We start from the raw sequence: 26,723 nt of genomic DNA on the forward strand, positions 1-26,723 counted from the left end.
GATCGTTCGAAACAGGTAAATGGATCAATTCGCTGTACGATATAGCAGAAGTAGATAAGTGCTACTAAAGTGCTGCACACAGTATTATTATTGTTATTACTATTACTATTAGTGGTTGTGATCAGACTCAGATCATTAACAGCCTGAAGTCTTCTAATTTCTGCTAATTCAGAAGTAAGAAGTGCAGCAGTCAATTGATTTAAGAGCGTAAGTAGTGTGCACACATTTTAATTTGGTTGATTTTAAATGCGACTGCAGTGTCCAAGCCAAGCAAGTGTCGCAACGGAGAGGAGTAATGCAGGGGAAGTATGTTTTGTAACAAGAGTCACTGTGCTATAGTCAGCTTTCTTCTCCGAGATGGAGTTGAGGGTAGCATTTGCGTTGCACCAGATTCCTTTGTCATTCATTCTAGCAACCCCCTTAGCCCCCCTCCCCCCACACGCACACAAAAAAGTAAATATCATTTATATAGTAAATATCATTTATATTTCATCATTTTAAGAATAAAAGTCTTTCATTCTACATGTTAGTTAGGTGCTAAAGTCGGTGATAATGTGCATGAGGGGGTGCAAGAGTCAGCAGTGGGGAGTGGGGGGCGGGGGGGGGGGGCGGGCTAATAGCTAATGTCTGATTGCACTCAAAGGTAATGGTCTAAGAAAGGTTGGGACCCGCTTGTCTATGAAATCAATTTCGCTGCAGACATCTGTGCTCACGTTGACGCTGTGTTCCTTGATCTCAGGAAGGTATCTCATACACCTTCGTATTGACCTTTAGTGAATAAAATATAAGCTTACTGAGCATCGGACAAGATCTGTGGATGGAGTCAGGAATTCCTTACAGACAGTACCCCAACACGCCGCTCTTAACGGAAACAAGCTTGGCAGACGTAAAGGTATTTTCAGGAGGACGGGAGGGAAGTGTGACAGCACCTTTACAGTTTATGCAGGTCGTAAATGACAGTTGTTTAAAACCTACAATAGTGGTGCAGGGGAAGTGGAGATGAACGAACTGGTGTAGGACATCCGTGGTCTGTTGAGCCCGGAAATAGTCTCAAAATGGCCTACAGAAGCAAGCTGATCCACAAGCATAAACAGGCTGCGTGAGAGTTTTAATATCCTGTCTCCTCCTTGCCACATTGAACTAGTCGTGCACTTAAAAACTGTAAAAATGATGTCTGTGTAAATTTCAACTCACAATTGTGTGAAATTTGTTAGCACAAAATTAGCTGTTATATCGTTTTGTTTCTCTGACTTCTTTACCACGAGACGACTGGGACTGGGCTTGTAAGGTTTCTTTTTAGAGCGAATTGTCAACGTAATTAGTTTTCACTTAACGTGTTCAAAGGCCTTTTTACTTTCGTTACCATAATGTTTTTACGTTGAAATGGTGCAGTCACTCAGTCCGGCTAGACACACAAGCATTTTATTTCGGTGTTGACGGAGTGAGAGATGTAACGACGGTCATTTTATATTTTATGATTGATTAGGATTTTATCAGGCAGAGTGTAAAACCCTTCTCAATTTTTGTATCAGTTCATAAAAATTTTTTTTCGCTGAAGTTGCCTTTCATACAGTTGCAAGCTAATGACTGATGTGATTTTACAGATACAAACAATTTCTTTAACTTGCGTCATGTGCGGGCACGGCGTGCAGCCTGGCTGATTTGCTGTTACTGTTAGCACAAAATTTCTCATTCATGTTACTTTCTAGATCCATGTCACTGTATGATGTTTATTACTGATGCATCCCGCCTGTGTTCAAATCCCATGTAACAAATGTGTTGTTGTGGTCTTCAGTCCTGAGACTGCTTTGATGCAGCTCTCCATGCTACTCTATCCTGTGCAAGCTTCTTCATCTCCCAGTACCTAATTCAACCTACATCCTTCTGAATCTGCTTAGTGTATTCATCTCTTGGTCTCCCCCTACGATTTTTACTCTCCACGCTGCCCTCCAATACTAAATTGGTGATCCCTTGATGCCTCAGAACATGTCCTATCAACCGATCCCTTCTTCTGCTCAAGTTGTGCCACAAACTTCTCTTCTCCCCAATCCTATTCAATACTTCCTCATTAGTTATGCGATCTACCAATCTAATCTTCAGCATTCTTCTGTAGCACCACATTTCGAAAGCTTCTATTCTCTTCTTGTCCAAACTATTTACCGTCCAGGTTTCACTTCCATACATGGCTACACTCCATACAAATACACTCCTGGAAATTGAAATAAGAACACCGTGAATTCATTGTCCCAGGAAGGGGAAACTTTATTGACACATTCCTGGGGTCAGATACATCACATGATCACACTGACAGAACCACAGGCACATAGACACAGGCAACAGAGCATGCACAATGTCGGCACTAGTACAGTGTATATCCACCTTTCGCAGCAATGCAGGCTGCTATTCTCCCATGGAGACGATCGTAGAGATGCTGGATGTAGTCCTGTGGAATGGCTTGCCATGCCATTTCCACCTGGCGCCTCAGTTGGACCAGCGTTCGTGCTGGACGTGCAGACCGCGTGAGACGACGCTTCATCCAGCCCCAAACATGCTCAATGGGGGACAGATCCGGAGATCTTGCTGGCCAGGATAGTTGACTTACACCTTCTAGAGCACGTTGGGTGGCACGGGATACATGCGGACGTGCATTGTCCTGTTGGAACAGCAAGTTCCCTTGCCGGTCTAGGAATGGTAGAACGATGGGTTCGATGACGGTTTGGATGTACCGTGCACTATTCAGTGTCCCCTCGACGATCACCAGTGGTGTACGGCCAGTGTAGGAGATCGCTCCCCACACCGTGATGCCGGGTGTTGGCCCTGTGTGCCTCGGTCGTATGCAGTCCTGATTGTGGCGCTCACCTGCACGGCGCCGAACACGCATACGACCATCATTGGCACCAAGGCAGAAGCGACTCTCATCGCTGAAGACGACACGTCTCCATTCGTCCCTCCATTCACGCCTGTCGCGACACCACTGGAGGCGGGCTGCACGATGTTGGGGCGTGTGCGGAAGACGGCCTAACGGTGTGCGGGACCGTAGCCCAGCTTCATGGAGACGGTTGCGAATGGTCCTCGCCGGTACCCCAGGAGCAACAGTGTCCCTAATTTGCTGGGAAGTGGCGGTGCGGTCCCCTACGGCACTGCATAGGATCCTACGGTCTTGGCGTGCATCCGTGCGTCGCTGCGGTCCGGTCCCAGGTCGACGGGCACGTGCACCTTCCGCCGACCACTGGCGACAACATCGATGTACTGTGGAGACCTCACGCCCCACGTGTTGAGCAATTCGGCGGTACGTCCACCCGGCCTCCCGCATGCCCACTATACGCCCTCGCTCAAAGTCCGTCAACTGCACATACGGTTCACGTCCACGCTGTCGCGGCATGCTACCAGTGTTAAAGACTGCGATGGAGCTCCGTATGCCACGGCAAACTGGCTGACACTGACGGCGGCGGTGCACAAATGCTGCGCAGCTAGCGCCATTCCACGGCCAACACCGCGGTTCCTGGTGTGTCCGCTGTGCCGTGCGTGTGATCATTGCTTGTTCAGCCCTCTCGCAGTGTCCGGAGCAAGTATGGTGGGTCTGACACACCGGTGTCAATGTGTTCTTTTTTCCATTTCCAGGAGTGTCCTTTCAGAAATGACTTCCTGACACTTAAATCTATACTCGATGTTAACAAATTTCTCTTCTTCAGAAACGCTTTCCTTGCCATTGCCAGTCTACATTTTATATCCTCTCTACTTCGACCATCATCAGTTATTTTGCTCCCCAAATAGCAAAACTCCTTTACTACTTTAAGTGTCTCATTTCCTAATCTAATACCCTCTACATCACCCGACTTAATTCGACTACATTCCATTATCCTCGTTTTGCTTTTGTTGATGTTCATCTTATATCCTCCCTTCAAGACACCATCCATTCCGTTCAACTGCTCTTCCAAGTCGTTTGCTGTCTCTGACAGAATTACAATGTCATCGACGAACCTCAAAGTTTTTATTTCTTCTCCATGAATTTTAATACCTACACCAAATTTTTCTTTTGTTTCCTTTACTGCTTGCTCAATATACAGATTGAATAACATCGGGGAGAGGCTACAACCCTGTCTTACTCCCTTCCCAACCACTGCTTCCCTTTCATGTCCCTCGACTCTTATAACTGCCATCTGGTTTCTGTACAAATTGTAAATAGCCTTTCGCTCCCTGTATTTTACCCTTGCCAGCTTTAGAATTTGAAAGAGAGTATTCCAGCCAACATTGTCAAAAGCTTTCTCTAAGTCTACAAATGCTAGAAACGTAGGTTTGCCTTTCCTTAATCTTTCTTCTAAGATAAGTCGTAAGGTCAGTATTGCCTCACGTGTTCCAGTATTTCTATGGAATCCAAACTGATCTTCCCCGAGGTCGGCATCTACTAGTTTTTCCATTCGTCTGCAAAGAATTCGTGTTAGTATTTTGCAGCTGTGGCTTATTAAACCGATTGTTCGGTAATTTTCACATCTGTCAACACCTGCTTTCTTTGGGATTGGAATTATTATATTCTTCTTGATGTCTGAGGGTATTTCGCCTGTTTCATACATAACAAATGCATGTTCTGAAATGGTTAAAATGGCTCTGAGCACTATGGGACTTAACATCTGAGGTCATCAGTCCCCTAGAACTTAGAACTACTTAAACCTAACTAACCTAAGGACATCACACACATCCATGCCCGATGCAGGATTCGAACCTGCGACCATAGCGGTCGCGCGGTTCCAGAACATGTTCTGACTCTTGTAAAACTGGTCACCAGATTGAAACGCCGACCAGGATACATCAGATGTTCCTAGGTACGCTAACCTCCAGGCACAATACTCTTCACTACCGAAATACAATGAAAGAGAAAAAAAAAAAGGAAAAAATACATCATATGAATTTTAAAATTATCGTAGGCTACGATAAGTAAGTGCATACGGACCCCAGTAGCTTTGCTCATTTTACGTCGTACTCTTGTCACCTTCACGTTAGGTTTGGTGCGCACCCCTCGGTCGTTACCATATAACTACCGGTTTCTTGCCATATACCATCACTGTCTTTTCGATACTCCCAAAAACTAGAAGTGACGAACCGTCTAGAAATCGACTGAAGACACATAAAGAGCCGGGTAACCTACGGAACATTTTCGTTCTGCATAGTTATCTCCTGTCTGTTACTTAAAACTAAACGGTATTTGCAGGAGAGTTGAAACTGTCAGGTTTTATTCGAAAATTGTTTATTTATAGTAAATGTAGATGTATTAAAATAAAGAAGAAACGGAAATTTATTATGCTCCGCTGGAAAATGATATTTCCTCAACAAAAAGACAAAAAAAAACGCGAAACCGGGATATATCAAACTTCTTCGAAATTACATAGAACATGTTTCTGTTATTCATAAACAACTTTCGCATTTATTAACAGTAACAGGAAACCTGCCTTTCGTCATGATGAAGACGTTCTACTAATTGCAGAATAACAACAATAATTATTTATACAGGGTGAGTCACTAAATATCGCCACCTAGAATAACTCCGAAAGTATGATAGGAGCTGAAAAGTTTGTGCGACAAAAGTTGCATGGGGCAACGCCGCCCATTATATGACGTTGGTTTTCTGTTGCTAGGTGAGGTCGCTTCAGAGATATGAAGGTCAACTTTGCTCTTTAAATGGGATGCTATAGTTTGGTACTTACTTTCTGATAGCGGCTATCGAGATGAAGCCAATGATGTGTAACAGTAAGGTATTTGAAAGTCAACGAAGGTCACACAGGTTTTCGGTGTGCAACTTGCCGCGGCCAACATGGATTTTAAGTTGCCCTATAATGCATGTTATGCAAATTAACATTTCCATAGTTCAGTAAATAAAATTAAATTAATAAATGCGTCATACCTCTGAATCTGAAGTTGAGCCCATCGGCAGAATTCAATGCGACGCATACAATCCGTATCGGTTAATTCTTGGTGGAGACTGATATGGTAAAGACGACGTTTATGGCGTTGAAGAACACGAACAATACTACTATGGCTCATGTCAGATTCCCTTGCGATTTGACGTGAACTAACACAAGGATCTCGAACTACAGTGGCAAGAGTACCAATTTCCGTTTCCTCGTTAGTAACTTTCCTTTGCCGGATATGTTTCCGATGCGTTAAAGATCCAGCTGTTCTCAATTTATCAAACACATACATAAATATGTGTACGTTGAGGGCATCCTTCAGAGTATAAGTCTCTAGCTCTCACTGAATTTCGTTGGCATTCTCGGTAAATGAGAAGCACATTGACTTGTTCTTCGAAGGAATACATCATTCACATTCGCGTGATTCGACGATACTTTCCGTTCCTATTAGGGTTGTACTGCGAAACCGTCGAATGGTTTTTACATGTCAAAGGCACTTTAGATTGATAAGCCTTTTTCGGCGAATGTTTACTATTTGCACGGTATACGAGAGAGCATGTGCTTCGGTAAGTGCGGAAGTAATAAGGAATACCATTCAATCCATGATAAGAAGATTGCAGCACTGATTGATACTGATGGCCATCACTTCGAACACCTTCGGTAAATGGACGTTCATGCCACCTTCTTTACCTTCGTTCACTTTTAAAGACCTTACTGTTAAACATCATTGGATTCGTCTCTATTGCCGCTATGAGCAACTAAGTATCGAACTATGACATCCCATTAATAAAATGAATAAATAAATTCAACCAAAGTTGAAGTTCATATTTGGCGGCTCCCTCCGTCGGAGGTTCGAGGCCTCCCTCGGGCATAGGTGTGTGTGTGTTGTTCTTAGTTAGTTTACGTTAGATTAAGTAGTGACCTCAGCAGTTTGGTCCCGTAAGATCTTACCACAAATTTCCAATTTTTCCTTCATATCTCTGAAGCGACCCCACCTAGCAACAAAAGACCAACGTCATATTATGGCCCCCGTTGTCCCATGCAACTTTTGTCCCAAGAACTTTTCATCTCCTACCATACTTTCGGAGGTATTGTACGAGGCAATACTTAATGACTCACCCTATATTTTTCTATTTTTTTGCATGTAAACTGTTTTTGCGCCAAAATTAATCGCTTTGGTTACAAAAAAGCGCAGAGGATACGTGGCCAACCAACTTTTATTACTTATAAAATGCAATTTATGTTATGTAAGGATATAAAATACACAACAGACTAACACTGAGTGATGTACCGACCTAATTATGTGCAATACAAGTTAACAGACGAAGAAAGAGAAGTCGTCATCTCCCAGTTCATCCCGTACACATCCATTTATGTTCATTTCCCTACTAATACTACCAATACTACCGCTAATACTACCATTCACTATATTTATGTAGTGTACCAAAACCACCGAACCGTACTTTTGGGAGTGCGCAGCTCTACGTACCACGAGGGAATTGTCTGAATGTGAGGGATACCGGTAGATGTGATGTACATGTACAGACAAACAACTGACTCCAATTTCGGGAAAGCAAATCAGTAATGCGTTGGTCCACCTCTGCCTCTTTTGCAAGCAGTCATCCGGCTTGGCATTTATTGATAGAATTGTTGGATGTGGTCCTGAGAGATATCGTTTCAAATTCTGTCCACAAAACCCCGAACTGATTGGACGTCTCTCCACATAATGCTCCAAACTATCTCAATTGGAGGGAGATGTGGAGACCTTGTTGGCAAAGGTAGGATTCGGCAAGCACGAAGACAACCAGTAGAAATCCTCACCGTGTACGGGCATGCATTATATTGCTTAAACGTAAACCCAGGACGGCAGGCCATGAAGGGTAACAAACCGGAGCGTAGAATATCGACGCCGTACTGTAAGGGTGCTTTGCATGACAACCAGAGGGGTCTGGGGTCGACAGTCAGGCTGGTACCCCAGCGCTGTCCGGGGAGTCTACAAACACGTCTTCCGGTCATCAGGGCTCAGTTCGAAGCGGGGCCCATCACTGGTTCTAGTCCAGTAAATGAGGTTTGAATACGCCTGACAAAGGTGCAGATGGACATGTTGGTGTACGGATGTCCATGATAGAGTGGCCGCGAGCTCAGGCCCCTATCTCTGAGCCGCCCGTTAATGGTCGCTGTGGCCACTGACCCATCAGCTGCACGTTGGATCGGTGATAACAATGAACCCAATGACGGTTTGCTCGGTCCTCGGGTTCTGTCATCTCTCTAGGCTGACCGCTTCCTGACGCTGTGTTCGGGCGTCGTTCACACATTCCTGCCAACACCGCCGAGTAATGGTACCGCTCCTGTTCACATGTCGAGCGATTCCCCGATTACTCTAAGCGAATATTTGAGCCCAACTACACTCCTGTCTCAAATGCTGACATCTGCTTATATTGTGCATCAACCAGTTTGCGAAGCACAGTTACTGCCCACCCGGGCACTCGGAATGAAGTTCGCAAACTTTATGCTCTGATATCGACATGTCTCCTGTTCACTATTCCTAAAGCTCCACTCTGAAATTGCGCTGTAGCGTCACCCAATCATCGAACGGCCGCCAAAGATTACAGTTTCGTGTTTTTGTCGATAGCTGTGTGAATACCAATTTGCGACAATGAAATTAATGCAGAGAGAGATCCATTTCAGTTGTACTAATATTTATTCAAATTACGACCGGTTTCGAGATTTTAAAATCCCATATCCAGGTGCAAGACGGGATTTTAATGTCTCGAAACCTGTCACGGTTTAAATTAATGTTAATACAACTGAAGTGGATTCCTCCAAATCAATTATCGTGCATCTCAGTTGCGGATATCCTACGTAGCAAATCTTGTGCAATTTGTGACGATTTGCATATACTGTAAGTGGTGCGTCGCCAATTTCTTTCTTTGGGTGTAGTAATCGTAGCTTTCTTTTCTGACGATGTTCTTATTCAGAGACGTATCACCCTGGCTAGATGGAAAGGATATACTATGGGTGTTTCGACTGTTGCAGTTGCATTTCCAAAAATCGTACAGCAAAGCCGAGTTCTACACCTACAGCTACATCTACATACGTATTCCGCAATCCACCATACGGTGCGTGGCGGAGGGTACCTCGTACCACAACTAGCATCTTCTCTCCCTGTTCCACTCACAAACAGAACGAGAAAAAATTGACGGCCTGTATGCCTCTGTACCTGCCCTAATCTCTCTTATCTTATCTTTATGGTCTTCCCGCGAAATGTAAGTTGGCGGCAGTAAAATTGTACTGCAGTCAGCCTCAAATGATGGTTCTCTAAATTTCCTCAGTAGCGATTCACGAAAAGAACGCCTCCTTTCCTGCACAGACTCCCACCCGAGTTCATGAAGCATTTCCGTAACACTCGCGTGATGATCAAACCTACCAGTAACAAATCTAGCAGCCCGCCTCTGAATTGTTCCTATGTCCTCCCTCAATCCGTTCTGATAGGGATCCCAAACGCTCGAGCAGTACTCAAGAACAGGTCGTATTAGTGTTTTATAAGCTGTCTCCTTTACAGATGAACCACATCTTCCCAAAATTCTACCAATGAACCGAAGACGACTATCCGCCTTTCCCACAACTGCCATTACATGCTTGTCCCACTTCACATCGCTCTGCAATGTTACGCCCAAATAATTAATCGACGTGACTGTGTCAAGCGCTACACTACTAATGGAGTATTCAAACATTACGGGATTCTTTTTCCTATTCATCTGCATTGTTGTTGTTGTTGTTGTGGTCTTCAGTCCTGAGACTGGTTTGATGCAGCTCTCCATGCTACTCTATCCTGTGCAAGCTTCTTCATCTCCCAGTACCTACTGCAACCTACATCCTTCTGAACCTGATTGGTGTATTCATCTCTTGGTCTCCCTCTACGATTTTTAGCCTCCACGCTGCCCTCCAATACTAAATTTGTGATCCCTTGATGCCTCAGAACATGTCCTACGAACCGATCCCTTCTTCTAGTCAAGTTGTGCCACAAACTTCTCTTCTCCCCAATTCTATTCAGTACCTCCTCATTAGTTATGTGATCTACCTATCTAATCTTCAGCATTCTTCTGTAGCACCACATTTCGAAAGCTTCTATTCTCTTCTTGTCTAAACTATTTATCGTCCACGTTTCACTTCCATACATGTCTACACTCCCTACAAATACTTTCAGAAACGACTTCCTAACACTTAAATCAATACTCGATGTTCACAAATTTCTCTTCTTCAGAAACGCTTTCCTTCCCATTGCGAGTCTACGTTTTATATCCTCCCTACTTCGACCATCATCAGTTATTTTGCTCCCCAAATAGCAAAACTCCTTTACTACTTTAAGCGTCTCATTTCCTAATATAATACCCTCAACATCACCCGACTTAGTTCGACTACATTCCATTATCCTATGCATTATGATCTGCATTAATTTACATTTATCTATCTTTAGTGTTAGCTGCCATTCTTTACACCAATCACAAATCCTATCCACGTCGTCTTGTATCATCTTACAGTCACTCAAAGACGACACCTTCCCGTACACCACAGCATCATCAGCAAACAGCAGTACATTGCTATCCACCCTATCCTAGATAGAAAACAACAGCGGACCTAACACACTTCCCTGGGGCACTCCAGATGATACCCTCACCTCCGATGAGTTTCTTTCCGGTAAGCATATCCTCGAAGCCCCTTTGAAACTAGAGGAGGAAAGGGGGTAGCAGAGGAAGCCCCTGGCGAACGCACCACTGTAGAATGCAGTGACGCACCAGAATGGGAGCGTATAGGCGGGTGGTCGCTCTTGAGCAAGACCCCGCCCGCTATCAGCTGGCGGCGACCCGGAGGCTGCGGGCCGTGGGGGAGAGCGCTTAATTCCGCAGCACGCAGCTCCTCGCCTCTCCAGACGCCTGTGTTTACGCTGCGGCGATAACGCGGCGTCGGTACGGCCGCACCGCGCCGCTCATTAGCTGTGCAAACACCTGGCGGCGCGCGCCGCGCTGGGCGGCTCAGTCCTCTCTGCTTCTTCCGCAAAGAAATCAGCAAAATGAGGCGGATGCACTCTGATCCCAGCCGCGGCTCACTTCAAGGACTGCAGGCAATTATCATCAGTTGCACGTACAAGGTGGAGTTAGACATTAACGGTCGGGAACGTGTAAAGAGAAAAAAAGCGCTGATGGCTCCAGTATTGGACGAAGCCGCAAAATTACCGGCTAACATCCTTAACATCGGTTTGCTGTGGAACATTTGAGTATATTTTAAATTTGAATCTACACCACTGGCCATTAAAACTGCTACACCACGAAGATGACGTGCTACAGACGCGAAATTTAAACGTCAGAAAGAAGATGCAGTGATATGCAAATGATTTGCTTTTCAGAGCATTCAAACAAGGTTGGTGCCGGTGGCAACACCTACAACGTGCTCACATGAGGGAAGTTTCCAACGGATTCCTCATACACAGTTGACCGGCGTTGCCTTTTGAAACGTTGTTGTGATGCCTCGTGTAAGGAGGAGAAATGCGTACCATCACGTTTCCGACTTTGATAAAAGTAGGATTGTAGCCTATCGCGATTGCGGTTTATCGTACCGCGGCATTGCTGCTCCCGTTGGTCGAGACCCAATGACTGTCAGTAGAGTATGGAATCGGTGGCCTCTGCAGGGTAATACGGAACGCCGTGCTGGACCCCAACTGCCTCTTATCACTAGCAGTCGAGATGACAGGCATCTTACCCGCATGGCTGTAACGGATCGTGCAGCCACATCTCGACCCCTAAGTCAACAGATGGGGACGTTTGCAAGACAACAACCATCTACACGAACAGTTCGACGACGTTTGCAGCAGCATGGACTATCAGCTCGGAGACCGTGGCTGCGGTTACCCTTGACGGTGCATCACAGACAGGACCGCCTGCGATGGTGTACTCAACGACGAACCTGGGTGCACGATGGCGTCATTTTTTCGGATGAATCCAGGTTCTGTTTACAGCATCATGATGGTCGCATCCCTGTTTGGCGACATCGCGGTGAACACACATTAGAAGCGTGTGTTCGTCATCGCCATACTGGCATACCACCCGACGTGATGGTATGGGGTGCCATTGGTTCCACATCTCGGTCACCTCTTGTTCGCATTGACGGCTCTTTGAACAGTGGACGTTACATTTCAGATGTGTTACGACCCGTGGCTCTACCCTTCATTCGATCCCTGCGAAACCCTACATTTCAGCAGGATAATGCACTACCGTATGTTGCAGGTCCTGTACGGGCCTTTCTGGATATAGAAAATGTTCGACTGCTGCCCTGGCCAGCACATTCTCCAGATCTCTCACCAACTGAAAACGTCTGGTCAATGGTGGTCGAGCAACTGGCTCTTCACGATACGCCAGTCATTACTCTTGATGAACCATGGTATCGTGTTGAAGCTGCATGGGCTGCTGTACCTGTAAACGCCATCCAAGCTCTGTTTGACTCAATGCTCAGGCGTATCAAGGCCGTTATTATGGCCAGAAGTGGTTGTTCTGGGTACTGATTTCTCAGGATCTATGCACCCAAATTGCGTGAAAATGTAATCACATGTCAGTTCTAGTATAATCTATGTGTCCAATGAAGTTCTTCTTGGTGTAGCAATTTTAATGGCCAGTAGTGTAATAAATTTCTTCGAGAGATATAAACTTCTGTCCTAAAACTGAAAGGATATATCAAGCGATTCATTAAGCTGTATATATTTTGTATTACATATGCTATTACATTTTGCACAGCAGAATCAAAGAACGACTGGATAAGGAACTGGGGGAATAGAAGGAGTCTTCAGATCTTGGAGAAGGTGTGCCTAACAAATAATTACTCTGAAATTAATCATGACTTATTACCGCCAACGGAACAAACCTCTCTCAATCACATTTAAAGATTTTAAGAAAGCATATGATTTTCTCCATAGGCCATCACTGTTAAAAATTTTGAGACCTTTCGGACTCCACCCAAAACAAATTAAACTGACAGAGCTTACCTTAACAAACACAAATTCGAAAATTAAGCTCAGAGGGAAACTTTTCTGAACCATGCTTGATAAAAACAGTTTTGAGGCAGGAAGATGGCCTGTCACCACTTTTTTTAAGATTGTGCCCTTGAATACATAATAAGAGAGTGGTACGAGTACAATCCAAAGAAAATTAAAATTGGAACACAAAAAGACGACATAAAGTTGAACTGTTCAGTATTTGCCTGCGACCTCGCTCTTCAAGCCAACAATATTCAAGAAACCATCAACAAATACAATTACTACAGGAAATACCCCAGAGCATTTGCCTTAAAATATCTTTTGAAAAACAGAAATAATGCTAACGGAACCGACTCGAGCAAACGAATTTAGAATTGGCGAACACAGCATAAAAATTGTTAAAAAGTTTAAATATTTGCTAGAAATAATAACACACCACCTGAATGAGAAACCATCATGGAAGAGTAGAATAAACAAACTGATTAAAGCACATCATGTTAGCAAGAACACATTAACAAAAAATGCCTGTCAATAGCCACAAAACTGAAACATTACAAAGTACTTACATAGCCGTAACTAACATATGCTATCGAAAATATATTTAAAACAATCAACCCTATAGCAGTAGACAGATTACTTAAAATAGAAAGAAGGGTAGTCAGAACATGTAGAAATAAGAAAAAAAGCAAAAAGACGGAATTTGGAGAATAGCTTCAAATGAAACACTTTATAGAGAAATAGAACCAGTGATAAGGACAATGAAAAAGAAACAGATCTCTTTCCTAGGACGTTTGATGAGGACAACAGAAAATAGAATAAGTACGAGAATAATTGAGAAGTTATGGGATACTAAGGGAGGCATTAGATGGATTGGAGAGATCAAGGAGGACATGATCAAATAATAAATTACGATGGAGGATTTGAAAGGCAAAACAGCCGCACTTATGATAATTCAGGACGAACATATCACACTACGAATAAAAATTGACAAACATAAAATGGGAAGTGTGATTTCGGATGTGGAGAGAAGGGCACGATCTGAAAGAATAAAAAATTTTTGGGTCAACAAAAAACAGATGTACCTAGTTCATAATATGACTAAGTAAATAAAAAGTACTATAAGGAATCTGTAATTGAATGACCCTCTATACGAGTGGCCAGAGAATGTAAACTTAATATATTTCACTAATTGTGATCAAAATCAACAAAAATGTTGTATCAGAATTTTTGTAAGTTGTTCATCACATGCTTCAGCTAGCGTACTCTCTCCTGCTTTGGCCATTGCTTACATGAGCATTTGTAATTCTTAGTTAATAATAATTGCATTAATTGGAAATGGTATACTTATGTCAATTTAAGAGTAATGATCACTACATTCACAGCTGAGAAACAGGAGTTCCAATTTCTGTAAGTACTTATAACACTTTCCGGAATAACGGCTTGCTGGCGAACAATTATCAACTATTTTCTACGTCTCATGCAGATTGCTACTAACAGCAGTAAACTCTTTCAGAGCCTGCTGCTGTTAGTTCACTACGAAGTCTGATGTCCAAGGGCGAATAAAACTGACGAACCTGAGATAGTTATTGTTGACGTGGTCACGAATAGGAAATTGAGGGCTTGTTATAACGGCCGCGAAGTATGAGGCTACATACTAAAATAAGTTCCTTTACCGATATAACTCTCCTTCTTAGGCGGAGAGGGAGAGTTATAAAACCAGCACGAGTTTAGAAAGATTTGGTCGTGTCCTTTATCTGCACATCATGCGAACCGTGAATAAAAGAGCAAAAGGCTGATTGCATATGCTAGATTTCCAGAAAGCGTTTGAACGGTGCCACACCACAGACTGCTAACAAAGGTCAGAGCTTACGGATATGCGAGTGAAACGAAAATTTTCAAGTAATAGTGCGTTGTTGCGGACGGCAATGCTTCATCAGACCCAAAGGTGTCGTTAGGAGTGCCCCAGGGAAGTGCGAGAGGACCGTTCTTATTGTCTACATACCGAAACGATCTCACAAATGGAGTGATCAGCATCTGCGACTGTTCTCTGATGATTCTGCAGTGTACGGGAAAGGTGTCGATCTTGAGTGACTGTAGGAGGATGCAGAATTTAGAATTTCCATCTGGCGTGATGAATAATAGTTTGACTTAACGTGGAGAAATGTATGTTAATAAGATGAATAGGAGAAAAAACCCTCCAATGTTAGAATACAGTATTGGCGATGTGCTGTTTGCCACAGTCACGTCCATTAATATTTAGGCGTCACTTTGTAAAGCGACATGAAATGGAACGAGCACATAATCTCATTAGTACGAAAGCTAAATGGTCGAGCTTTTCACTAAGTTGTTTTAAAACTAAAGTGCATCAATAGTTGATCGTCCTTTTCTTAATGCTACCTGTTATTCCATCAGTAAACATTTTGCCATTGTTTTCACTCTTGTGTCTAAAGTTCTTGCGTCGTACTAAAAAAGTGTTCTAGGTGGAAAGTTAAGATCAGTGAAGGGGACATCTACCTGGGCTACAACTGGCCACCTCCTAACCATTCCTCCTGCGAGGGTTGGGTCAATGTGGTGTTTTCAAATGGGAAACCCCATTTCTATTGCATATTCGGATTCTACTCCAAAAAGTACGTACGGTTTTTCTTAAGCCATTGTTTCCCATTGTGGTAGATGGCGCTGTAATCGACAAATATGCCTGTTTTTGCAATTAAGAACCGACGCATTTGATTCTGCATTTCACCTCCAATATAAATGTAAACCTTTGTGTTCTGACGGTTGAAGCTGACGTTCAAATGTTCGTTGAGTTTTGCATACGATTGTACAGTACAGACAACATGGCTATACGTTGACATTTCTGACAAATAAACTACTTATACGGTAACGAAGTTTTCCGGTCCCGCCTGCTATGGTTAAGGTGAGTCACCAAACCATCGGAATGGCTGATTTCGGTAACTGCTCTCGAATCCCGCCACCGATTTCGGTGTGTGTTTCCATCCAACCGCGGTAACCCTCGCGCTGGCCTCTACGCGGCTACTGGCAAAATATAAAAAACAACAACAGTGATAAGGTAAAACGAAACGTTCATGAAGTGATACTGAGATACACAAGTGCCATGGATACTCACCGACATCAAGCACCCCAATGATGAGAGACAAGGGGGCTCACAAATATCCAGCATCCCGTGGGGAGCAGAAAACTGTATCACGTTAAACGTAGTTTCTACCCATACGCTAAAAACGGCTAAACATATTCTACTGTAAAATCAAATTTGCAGTACTAAAGTAAATTTCGAACATGAATATCAACTGTCAGGACACAAAGGTATACGTTTACATCCTAAATGAAAGAATCCAGTGCTTTGGTTCTCAATTGCAAAAACAAGCAAACTTGACATTTCCGATTACAGCACCATCTACCAGGAATGGAACAAATGGTTTGAATAAACCGTACCTAATTTTTGGCGCGGACTTCGGATGTGAATGAAAATTGTGGAGGTGGGCTTCTCATTTGAAAATACGAAATTGGTCCCGCCCACGCAGGAGGGGTGTTTTGGTGGTGGCCAGTGGCAGCACAGACAGCTGTCCCCTTTACTAATACTAACTTTTCACCTAGAACGTTTTTTCTGTATTGTGCTTCGTTTTCGAGGTATTTAGTTGTCTTAAGTTAGAACAAATACCCTTTATTACGATATTCTTCCAATATTGCTAGACATTTCTCTGCGCCTAGCACAAGTCGTACAGTACAAATTTAGTAATTTAAGGTGTAGCGATAATCCTCCAGATTTAATGAACACTGTATTAATTCCATGTAACCTTTTGCTTTTCGATTTTTTGTGGGTTTTTGAAGATGCTGCAAGTGAAAGATGTAAGCTAGGAGTTAAAGGACAAAGAGGAAAACGAACACCTGGAACTGTGAAACGGTTAACCTTTGTTACGAAAAGGAACAGAATCGAGAGTAGATGCACAAGGGAAGTCCTTGTCTGAGTTCCGGAAGATAAGAAAAAAACCGAGGCAACGACCTTGTAGTAACATGTGGGATCAACGTGGATGGGTGTAACTGTCATAGTAATGTGTCAAAGGTAAATCAGGATTTTATTCTGCTTTGGATGTGAAATGATGGTGACTGATACAGTTATATAGACGATAGTGATGGTGGTTGTGGTCGTTGTTCACAACTAGTTCGTCACGGAACACCTACCAAGAACTGTTGAATCATTACAGACTCGAGTACAAACCGTGAGGATGGCGGCTATCCATAAAACTCTTCACGCCCTAGGTGATTTATGCTGTACTGAGTTCTCAGTAGCTGGATACCGTGCAAAGATTTGTAATTCTGATTCGTTTACTTAGCGTATGACTAAAATACGTGTTATTGCAGATTATGTGAGAGAGGTAAAACAATAGTAGGTCTACTCATGAAAAGTAGGTAAAATAGAGTTCAAATCTATAAGTGTTACAAAAATGAGTATGTATGTTCCACATCTCTTCTTAAGCCACTGGACCGATTTCAACCAAACATGATATACATGTACCTTACTGTCAGATAACAATCCCTGTGGAGGAGATACGACGTCACAAACACCGACGTGTCTGGAAAAACTGACTCTTCAGACATGAATTTTAAATACGTTTATTCTTTACTACAGCGACACTCCTACAGTCGACCCAGCTAAAGAAAATGCCGGACACCCAGCAGCGCTTTCGATACCTTCCAACTGCGAAGGCGAAACCAGTAGTCGTTTGTAGAGCTATGGAGAGGCGTTGCCACAGAGGCCTTTACAAAATCGCTAAGGAGGGCGCCCAGTGTGCTTAAACTGTTCAAATGGTTCAAATGGCTCTGAGCCCTATGGGACTTAACTTCTGAGGTCATCAGTCCCCTAGAACTTAGAACTACTTAAACCTAACTAACCTAAGGACATCACACACATCCATGCCCGAGGCAGGATTCGAACCTGCGACCGTAGCGGTTGCGCGGTTCCAGTCTGTAGCGCCTAGAACCGCTCGGCCACCCCGGCCGGCGCTTAAACCGTCCGGGATCATAACACGGCGAGTCTACTGCATAATTTCAAAGGTGTTTTTACGAATATATGGAAATGAAAGTTTTTCGATAAACGTAGTTCATTTTTTGTTTTCGTTCCAAATAGAAAATTGGCAAAATAAAAAACCAGGTGACGTCGGGTTCTTCAGCTAGTATCTTACATGTACAACATAGTAGTTCAATGGATAAACACTTAAAATATTTGGTTAATTTTGTCTGTCTAGTGAACAACATCTGGTGGAAGTGTCAGGATCATTTGCGTTACCTGTATATGATGTGGAAGTACGTTCATGAAAGACGTGTTGGGTGATCTGGGATGTGTCGCCGCAACTGCAGGGAGGGTCGGACACTTTAGGAAAGAAAATCCTTAAATATTCTCTGTTTCTACTTATTCTGTAAACTGCCTTCCATGTACGTTAAGGTAAATCGTAGCCCGTTAGTGTGTTGAGGATGTTTCGATGGTTTGTACTGCTAATGGTGCTTGCTCGGTCCATATTTGCTCACATTTATAGCTTATACGTAACGTTTCATCAAAAACTTCTGCAGCAGTTTTTATTGCTGGCTTTCTGGACCTACGCCTGCCAGATGCAGCGATCACGACTGAGAAGCTAGTGGGTTTACCGGTATCTCCTTGTACCCCCGTAACAAAGCGACTGAGTTCCAGTGGTGAGATATGGCACAGAAGGGAGGGAGCCAATAAGTTAGTGTACTTTCCAGATAGTCTGCTATGATACACATTGTTGTATTACGTTGGTTGCTATTTAGACACACAGGATCTGTTCTGTACACTAATTGTGATCATTTTTGTATTCTCTTGTGAAATACCGAATCTGAGTTACAAAGTTCCATACACCGTCAAGTATCCTTCTTGGTACTGAGTTTCTCACAAACGTTTACTTCTCTAGTATGCTGTTTCGCGTTCTAATGGTTTCCCATGGAGAGCGATCGTAAATGTAAATGAGATACAATTTTTTACGACCAAACCGACTCGTTACGCGCACATGCAGTTATTCAGCTATCTACCGCTAGCAGAGGAGAGATATTAACCCAACTGTCAGCAATATTTCGCCACTTTTTTCTTATAAATGACACACACATGCCATTTAAGATACCGTGTACCGTTACTTAACGAACGCAGGGAGATAAACTTTGCCAGAAACGCAGCCGCATCAGTTTTTCTGAGGTTGCAGTTCGTCTAATTACTGAAATAAATTTAGTTGTGTACTCTGAGCGCTTTTCCATATAAGCGAACATGTAGACGACATCTCGTATCTCGTGTAATAGCAACCGTAATCCTTGTGGTAATTAAGGTGCCTGCTCCATTAATGACGTATCACATTGGTAAAGATACCGGAATCGTACTTCGTAAACCTCACGTTTGATTGATAATGACGGTGTGAGTATCCCGCGACTGCTATATCGTGAGAAAGTCCTCTAAAAGTATGGCCAGATATCTGCAAAATGGAAGAAGAATTAGCAAAAGTACAAACGACATTTGAGCATCATGCGCATCATGCCAGCCCTTGTGCAACGTCGATCTTGACTGCAGCTTAGGTGAATCTCACCCGACAGCAGTTTTCGTATTTGACAAATCATCTAGAGTTTCCGGGAAATTCCGTTAGAAAGTCACAATGTGTCTCTCTTTGCTAAAGATTACTTAATTGTAGAGACTGGAGGTAACATTTCCAAAAGTTCCAAGGAATCTGGTTTTTTTCTTCCTGTAGAATAAGGAATAATAATACATTATCATGGATTTTACACCAGGGTACTTGGTTATAAATGAAATTGCTTGTGTGTGTTTACGGGGGTGCAATTCTAATTACGTTCAACCCCTCTTAGTTCATTTTCAACTCCTTTAGACTTATGACAGTGGCACGGGAAGAGACAGCAATGCAATATACCGAGCCAGAACATCCACTTTTGCACAATGATAATGATTTAAGGTTGTAATGCTAAACATGTGTAACTGGAAAACCACTACTCTGATGACCAAACGGCACTAATCGCATGCATGTATTATTTAAACAGATCCTCATACGGAACTTGGTTTTCGTAGCCTTAATGCAGAGCCTGTCACAATTCCTACAAAATTTCGGATAAAAAACTAATACACGTGTCATTATTCCAGAACCACCTCTCGTAAGAGCGTGGAACTCCGGTTCATGGCCTTTTTAGATACCCTGAACACAGCCCAGAAATGAAAACTATAGGACACCACAGAAAGAAATTTCAGTAATCGAAAAATGCATTGCCTGGCAAAAAAATGAAGCGTGGAGAAGGGGAGGAATGGAACATGAAGGGGTTGTGGGGGAGTGTGATGTTATTTCGGTGATTCTAAAATCTAATAACATTTACAAAGAAGTTGGCAGAATGAGCTCACATTTAGTATGGCGTTGCACGCCGTCTGGCCTGGATATATGAACTGATCTACACTACTGGCCATTAACATTGCTACACCAAGAAGAAATGCAGATGATAAACGGGTATTCATTGGACAAATATATCGTACTAGAACTGACATGGATTTACATTTTCACGCAATTTGGGTGCATAGATCCTGAGAAATCAGTACCCAGAACAACCAGCTCTGGCCGTAATAACGGCCTTCATACGCCTGGGCATTGAGTCAACAGAGCTTGGATGGCGTGTACAGGTACAGCTGCGCATGCAGCTTCAACACGATACCACAGTTCATCAAGAGAAGTGACTGGCGTATTGTGACGAGCCAGTTGCTCGACCACCATTGACCAGACGTTTTCAATTGGTGAGAGATATGGAGAATGTGTTGGCCAGGGCAGCAGTCGAACATTTTCTGTATTCAGAAAGGCCCGTACAGGACCTGCAACATGCGGTCGTGCATTATCCTGCTGAAATGTAGGGTTTCGCAGGGATCGAATGAAGGGTAGAGCAACGGGTCATAACACATCTGAAATGTAACGTCCACTGTTCAAAGTGCCGTCAATGCGAACAAGAAGAGACCGAGACGTGTAACGAGTAGCACCCCATACCATCACGCCGGGTGATACGGAAGTATGGCGCTGACGAATACACGCTTCCAATGTGAGTTCACCGCGATGTCGCCAAACACGGATGCGACCATCATGACGCTGTAAACAGAACCTGGACTCATCCGAAAAAAATTCGTTTTGCCATTCGTGCACCAACGTTCGTCGTTGAGTACACCATCGCAGGCGCTCCTGTCTGTGATGCAGCGTCAAGGGTAACCGCAGCCATGGTCTCCGAGCTGACAGTCCATGCTGCTGCAAACGTCGTCGACCTGTTCATGCAGATGTTTGTTGTCTTGCAAACGTCCCCGTCTCTTGGCTCAGGGATCGAGACGTGGCTGCACGATCCGTTACAGCCATGCGGATAAGATGCCTGTCATCTCGACTGCTAGTGATACGAGGCCGTTGAGATCCAGCACGGCGTTCCGTACTACCCTCCTGAACCCACCGATTCCATATTCTGCTAACAGTCATTGGATCTCGACCAACGCGAGCAGCAATGTCGTGATACGATAAACCGCAATCGCGATAGCCTACAATTCGACCTTTATCAATCCTTTATCAATCCTCCTTACACGAGGCATCACAACAACGTTTCACCAGGCAACGCCGGTCAACTGCTGTTTGTGTATGACAAATCGGTTGGAAACTTTCCTCATGTCACCACGTTTTATGTGTTGCTACCGGCGCCAACCTTGTGTGAATGCTCTGAAAAGCTAATCATTTGCGTTCCAGAGCATCTTCTTCCTGTCGGTTAAACTCCGCGTGTGGAGCACATCATCTTCGTGGTGTAGCAATTTTAATGGCCAGTAGTGTACATGTACATCTATATTGATGGTCTGCAAATCACATTTAAGTACCAGGTAGAGGGTTCATCGAATCACCTTCATAATTCTCTATTGTTCCAGTCTCATATAGCGCGCGGAAAGAACGATCATCTATATCTCTCCGTACGAGCTCTGATTTTCCTTATTTTATCATGATGATTATTTCTCCCTGTGTAGGTCGACGTCAACAAAATATATTCGCATTCAGAAGAGCAAGTCGGCCATACGGCTCGATGGGGTGTTATGAAGCCGTCGTATCCTCTCGTGAGGCAAGCTGCCCCACAACTGTTGTAACTGGCACTTAGTATCCTGTGTAGAGGCACCGGGGCGCAGCTGACGTCACAGCTGGTCACACACATGTTCTATCGGGGACGGGTGTGGGGATGCTGCTGGCGACGAAAGTTCCTCTGCATCACGAAGACTGTTTTGAGAGACAAGTGCCACGTTTGGACGAGCAATGTCGTGTTGAAGAATGACACCACAATACTTTTCTTAGAGACATGTACAAAATGTGGACGAGAAAGGTAGTGTTGGAAAATTATACCATGATAATGTTCTCAGACACACGTACCATACATGGACGGGCATTATCTTGTTGAAAAATGACACCACAATACTGTCACATTGGAGATAACACGTGTGGACACAGCATGTTAGCGTGGTACTGTTGAACCATCACTGTTCCCTCAATTAGTACCATGCGTGACAGTAGTCGTAATCGATGGCTCCTCCACCAAGACTCCAGGACTAATACAGTTCTGCCTCCCCCCCCCCCCCCCTCCTTGCCATCAAACCATTGGGAGATTGGGACATCTCCCGAGGTTGCCTCTGTACTACCCGACGATGGTCATGTGGCGGTCATGCCGAACTGCGTATCACTACTGATCACAGTGCGACGCCATTCCCCAGCGGTCCATGATTCCCAGTCACGGCACCTTTCCAAGTGCACCTGTTTGTGTTCTGGTATTAACCGCAGCTTATTCATGGAAAGGTTATTCCGTATTCCAACTGCTGTTAGTGTCCAACCTATGGTATGGGATGTGCCAGAATGTCTCAGGGAGTACGCAACTTGTTGTCGGACGGCAGACGCAGATGTGAAGGGGTTACGGTGTACTTCGTCCTTCCTTGTGGTGGTCAGATGTTGTCGACGTGAACCTAGACGACAAGTGTGACTGCCCCGACGTTTCCATGCTGTGCAACATAAGGGCACTGATACATGACTTGGATACCCACGATGAGGTCACTTTCAAACACTGCTAGGTGTTGATAACAGGGCCTCACGCGAGTACATAGTATCTCTATATCCACCGGCCGGTGTGGCCGAGCGGTTCTAGGCGCTTCACTCTGGAACCGCGCGAACGCTACGGTCGCAGGTTCGAATCCAGCCTCGGGCATGGATGTGTGTGATGTCATTAGGTTAGTTAGGTTTAAGGAGTTCTAAGTTCTAAGAGACTGATGACCTCAGATGTTAAGTCCCATAGTGCTCAGAGCCATTTTTTTTTTATTGTGATGGCTCCATTTCGGCTAGACTGCCATTTCAAGCCACCTGCGAAAGTTACATAACCTTTTTTATTTTATTATAATTTTGGTTATTACGCCCAATTATTATCAATGGTCGCGGTCACTCTTTATTGTATTACAACCTGGCGTAGGTTTAGGACTCTTATGCTATAAGCTGTTTTGTGGTCTACTATTGTCATTAATAGTTTTTACAATTTGACATTTTATCATCAAATTTCACATAGTTGTGACTGTCTGTCAAAGACAGTATGTGTTTACAGTTGTTATGGCGTCTTGATGCTATCATTTGGAGCTCTATGTACACTCCTCGCAATTGATGGGTCTGTGAGTAGTTGTTTGTGTCCACCGGTTATCTTTACTTAGAAATTCAATAAAATTTTGTGTAAAATGAGTATGTTTTAAATCCGTTTTTTTATATAAAATATCGTCAGGGTGTTGTATTTTGTGTAAAAGTATTTCAAATTCCTTTACACATATTACGTCACGGTTTAACAATGAATGTACTCGAAGAGAAATATATAAATTTAAAACTTAAAACGTTTCATACAAAATTTTATAGAATTCCTGAAGAAAGATAGCCGACAGACGTACAGGACTATCCACAGACACATCGAAAACGTAGATCATACATGCAGCGCGAAATGATAGTATTAAAACACCACAGAAACTATAACTATACAGCGTCTTTGACCAACTGTCATACCCGGTGATAAAATGTCCAATTAAAAACATTGCAAGAATGGACCATTAGTGACAGTAGGAAACTACAAAACAGCTTACAGCTGTACACCACGTTGTAATACAATACAGAATGACAGCGGCCACTGATATATGGACGTAAGTGTCAAATTTGTTTATCCGAAAATACGATTTACCAACGTTATTATAAAAGAAAAAATGTTATGCATATTCTGCCGATGCTCTGAAGATGGCAATCTAGGTGAAATGGACCCATCGCAATAAACACACCATTAAACTGCTACAGCAGAATATAAATTTTATTACATAATGTTAACGTCATTGCGGACATCTGCATTTCTTGAAACTTGGTGACTTTCCTTACGCCGATGGCATCTACCACTAGGATGACTGTCGGTGTCACAAGACCATGACAGTTCTACAATGTTTTGAGCAGCATGACAGAGAAATCACGTTTAGTCTATCAAATTCGCATGGTCTGAAACAGACAGAACACATCTGAGACGACTGATGCCGGCGGAGGTTCGAGTCCTCCCTCGGGCATGGGTGTGAATGTTTGTCCTTAGGATAATTAGGTTAAGTAGTGTATAAGCTTAGGGACTGATGACCTTAGCAGCTAAGTCCCATAAGATTTCACACACATTTGTTGAATACCTGAGACGCTGTCGGACTCTCACAAACCACTGTCCCCATAGAGAGAATGAAATTTTCACTCTGCAGCGGAGTGTGCACTGATATCTAACTTGCTTGGCAGGTTAAAACTGTGTGCTGAACCGAGACTCGAGCTGGGGAGTTTTGCCTTTACCAACTGAATTACCCAAGCACGGCTCACGCCCCCTCCTCATAGCTTTACTTCCACCAGTACCTCGTCTCCTACCTTCCAAGGTTCACAGAAGCTCTCCTGCGAACCTTGCAAGACCAGCATTTGTGGAAGAAAAGATATAGCTGGGACATGGCTTAGCCACAGCCTGGGGGATGTTTCCAAAATGAAATTTTCACTCTGCATCTGAGTGTGCGCTCGCATGAAACTTCCTGGCAGATTAAAACTGTGTGCCTACCACCTCTACCCGTGATAGGCAAAGGTCCCGAGTTCGAGTCTGGGTCCGGCACACAGTTTTAATCTGCCAGGAAGTTTTACTGACCCGTAATTTGTGGGGACTGCGTGACCTGTGTGTAGACAACTGATGCCCCATGTCTCCGGAAACCTACCAGAGACTTACCAAATCCATGCCACTCAGAATAGCTACTGCGTTGCATTCCAAAGGTCGGTCAACAATCTATTAAGAAGGCGATCATCAAGTTTGGCTCATCCGTGTATATTATATGGATACTTGACACTTACATGTTCTCACCCTTCCTAGTCCTACCTACCTGGACGACCACTGACCGTTGGCATTTCCATCCTACAGCGCATCTAACGGTTCGCTCCCGAACTGTGACGATGGGGCTCCAGACTTATGTTTCACGTAGTAATAAGTATACATATCGTGCAGTTATGACGTACAGGTTCACAAGGTAGACAGCAGGATGTTCCCTTGAACTAAACCACTCTCTACTTCCTTTCTCTTCCTTGTCCAATCCTAGCTTATTCGCTTTCCGAATATTGAAAGGTATAAAACGTCGATTTTTCTTTATATTTAACTATTCATACATCCTCCTTACGAGGGGCATGGAACGACTACTAGCGTCGAACGAAGCTTGCCGTATTTCGCGTTATCTGTGCAGTTTCGATCTGCAGAGAGTAAAGATACTGAGCAGATTTTTCGCGGAATCCATTGAGACTGCCGTCGTATTACCGACTTCCGTAGAGCTTACAGCGTCGGGGAAAATTATCGTCGCAGTGAGGTTTTTATACGGCGATTGCCCCACTTGCAGTTTAAATTGCAGAACTGCCCATTGAGGCCAGCACTCCATTTTCGTTTTATGCATTTACCATAACTAGAGATAAGAGGAAATTACTACAGAATCTTACATTGCAGCTGCTGTTAGCTATGTATGTTAATACTGAAGATATAATCGTAGATGACGGGCCATCTTCGTGTTATGTGGCTGTATACGTCCTCCAGCACTTGGTATATTATCTTCACGTTCTGTGATTACTTAACTGTAATATCAGCTTCTGATGTCAAAGAATACAGGCACCTTTCAGTCATTGTAATAAGGATCATCTAATATCAAACAGTGCTGTTTATACCGGTTTCCTCTGACATTTCAGTTTTGTAATATTAAAAAAATCCAACGATCGCAAGGAGTTCTTAAAAAGCAAGCACTAGTTTCCGTTGAGCTAGTATAAGATGTTTTTAATGCAGTAGGTAAGTGAACATGTATCATCTGTGTCGTATGAGGGACAGTGCTGCTGTTCAAATGATTTTAAATACGGCGGGATTTATACCATAAGACACGTCAATCTCTATAAGTCCCACATGAAAACTGGCTATGACCACAGGAGCTAAAACTTGAAAGCAGCTATGCCAATATGAGCGGATCTCTGCCGCTCTTAGAAGGTCAGTAAACGGCTTGATTCCAGTCAATTCCCGCCGCTAGAGTGCTATTTTGAAACACAGTCTGTGACATCGACTTATAAAAGTTCCGTTACAAACTTTCGATACAAATTTACAATAACTCTCCACGTGAGATAAAAATTATTTAATTATTCTCACCTTTCAGTTAAACCCCGAAGTCGTTCTTGCTTGCTCACTGTTTCTAT

This window comes from Schistocerca cancellata, chromosome 3 (assembly GCF_023864275.1).
Source record: "Schistocerca cancellata isolate TAMUIC-IGC-003103 chromosome 3, iqSchCanc2.1, whole genome shotgun sequence".
In the NCBI taxonomy this organism is placed as follows: Eukaryota; Metazoa; Arthropoda; class Insecta; order Orthoptera; family Acrididae; genus Schistocerca; species Schistocerca cancellata.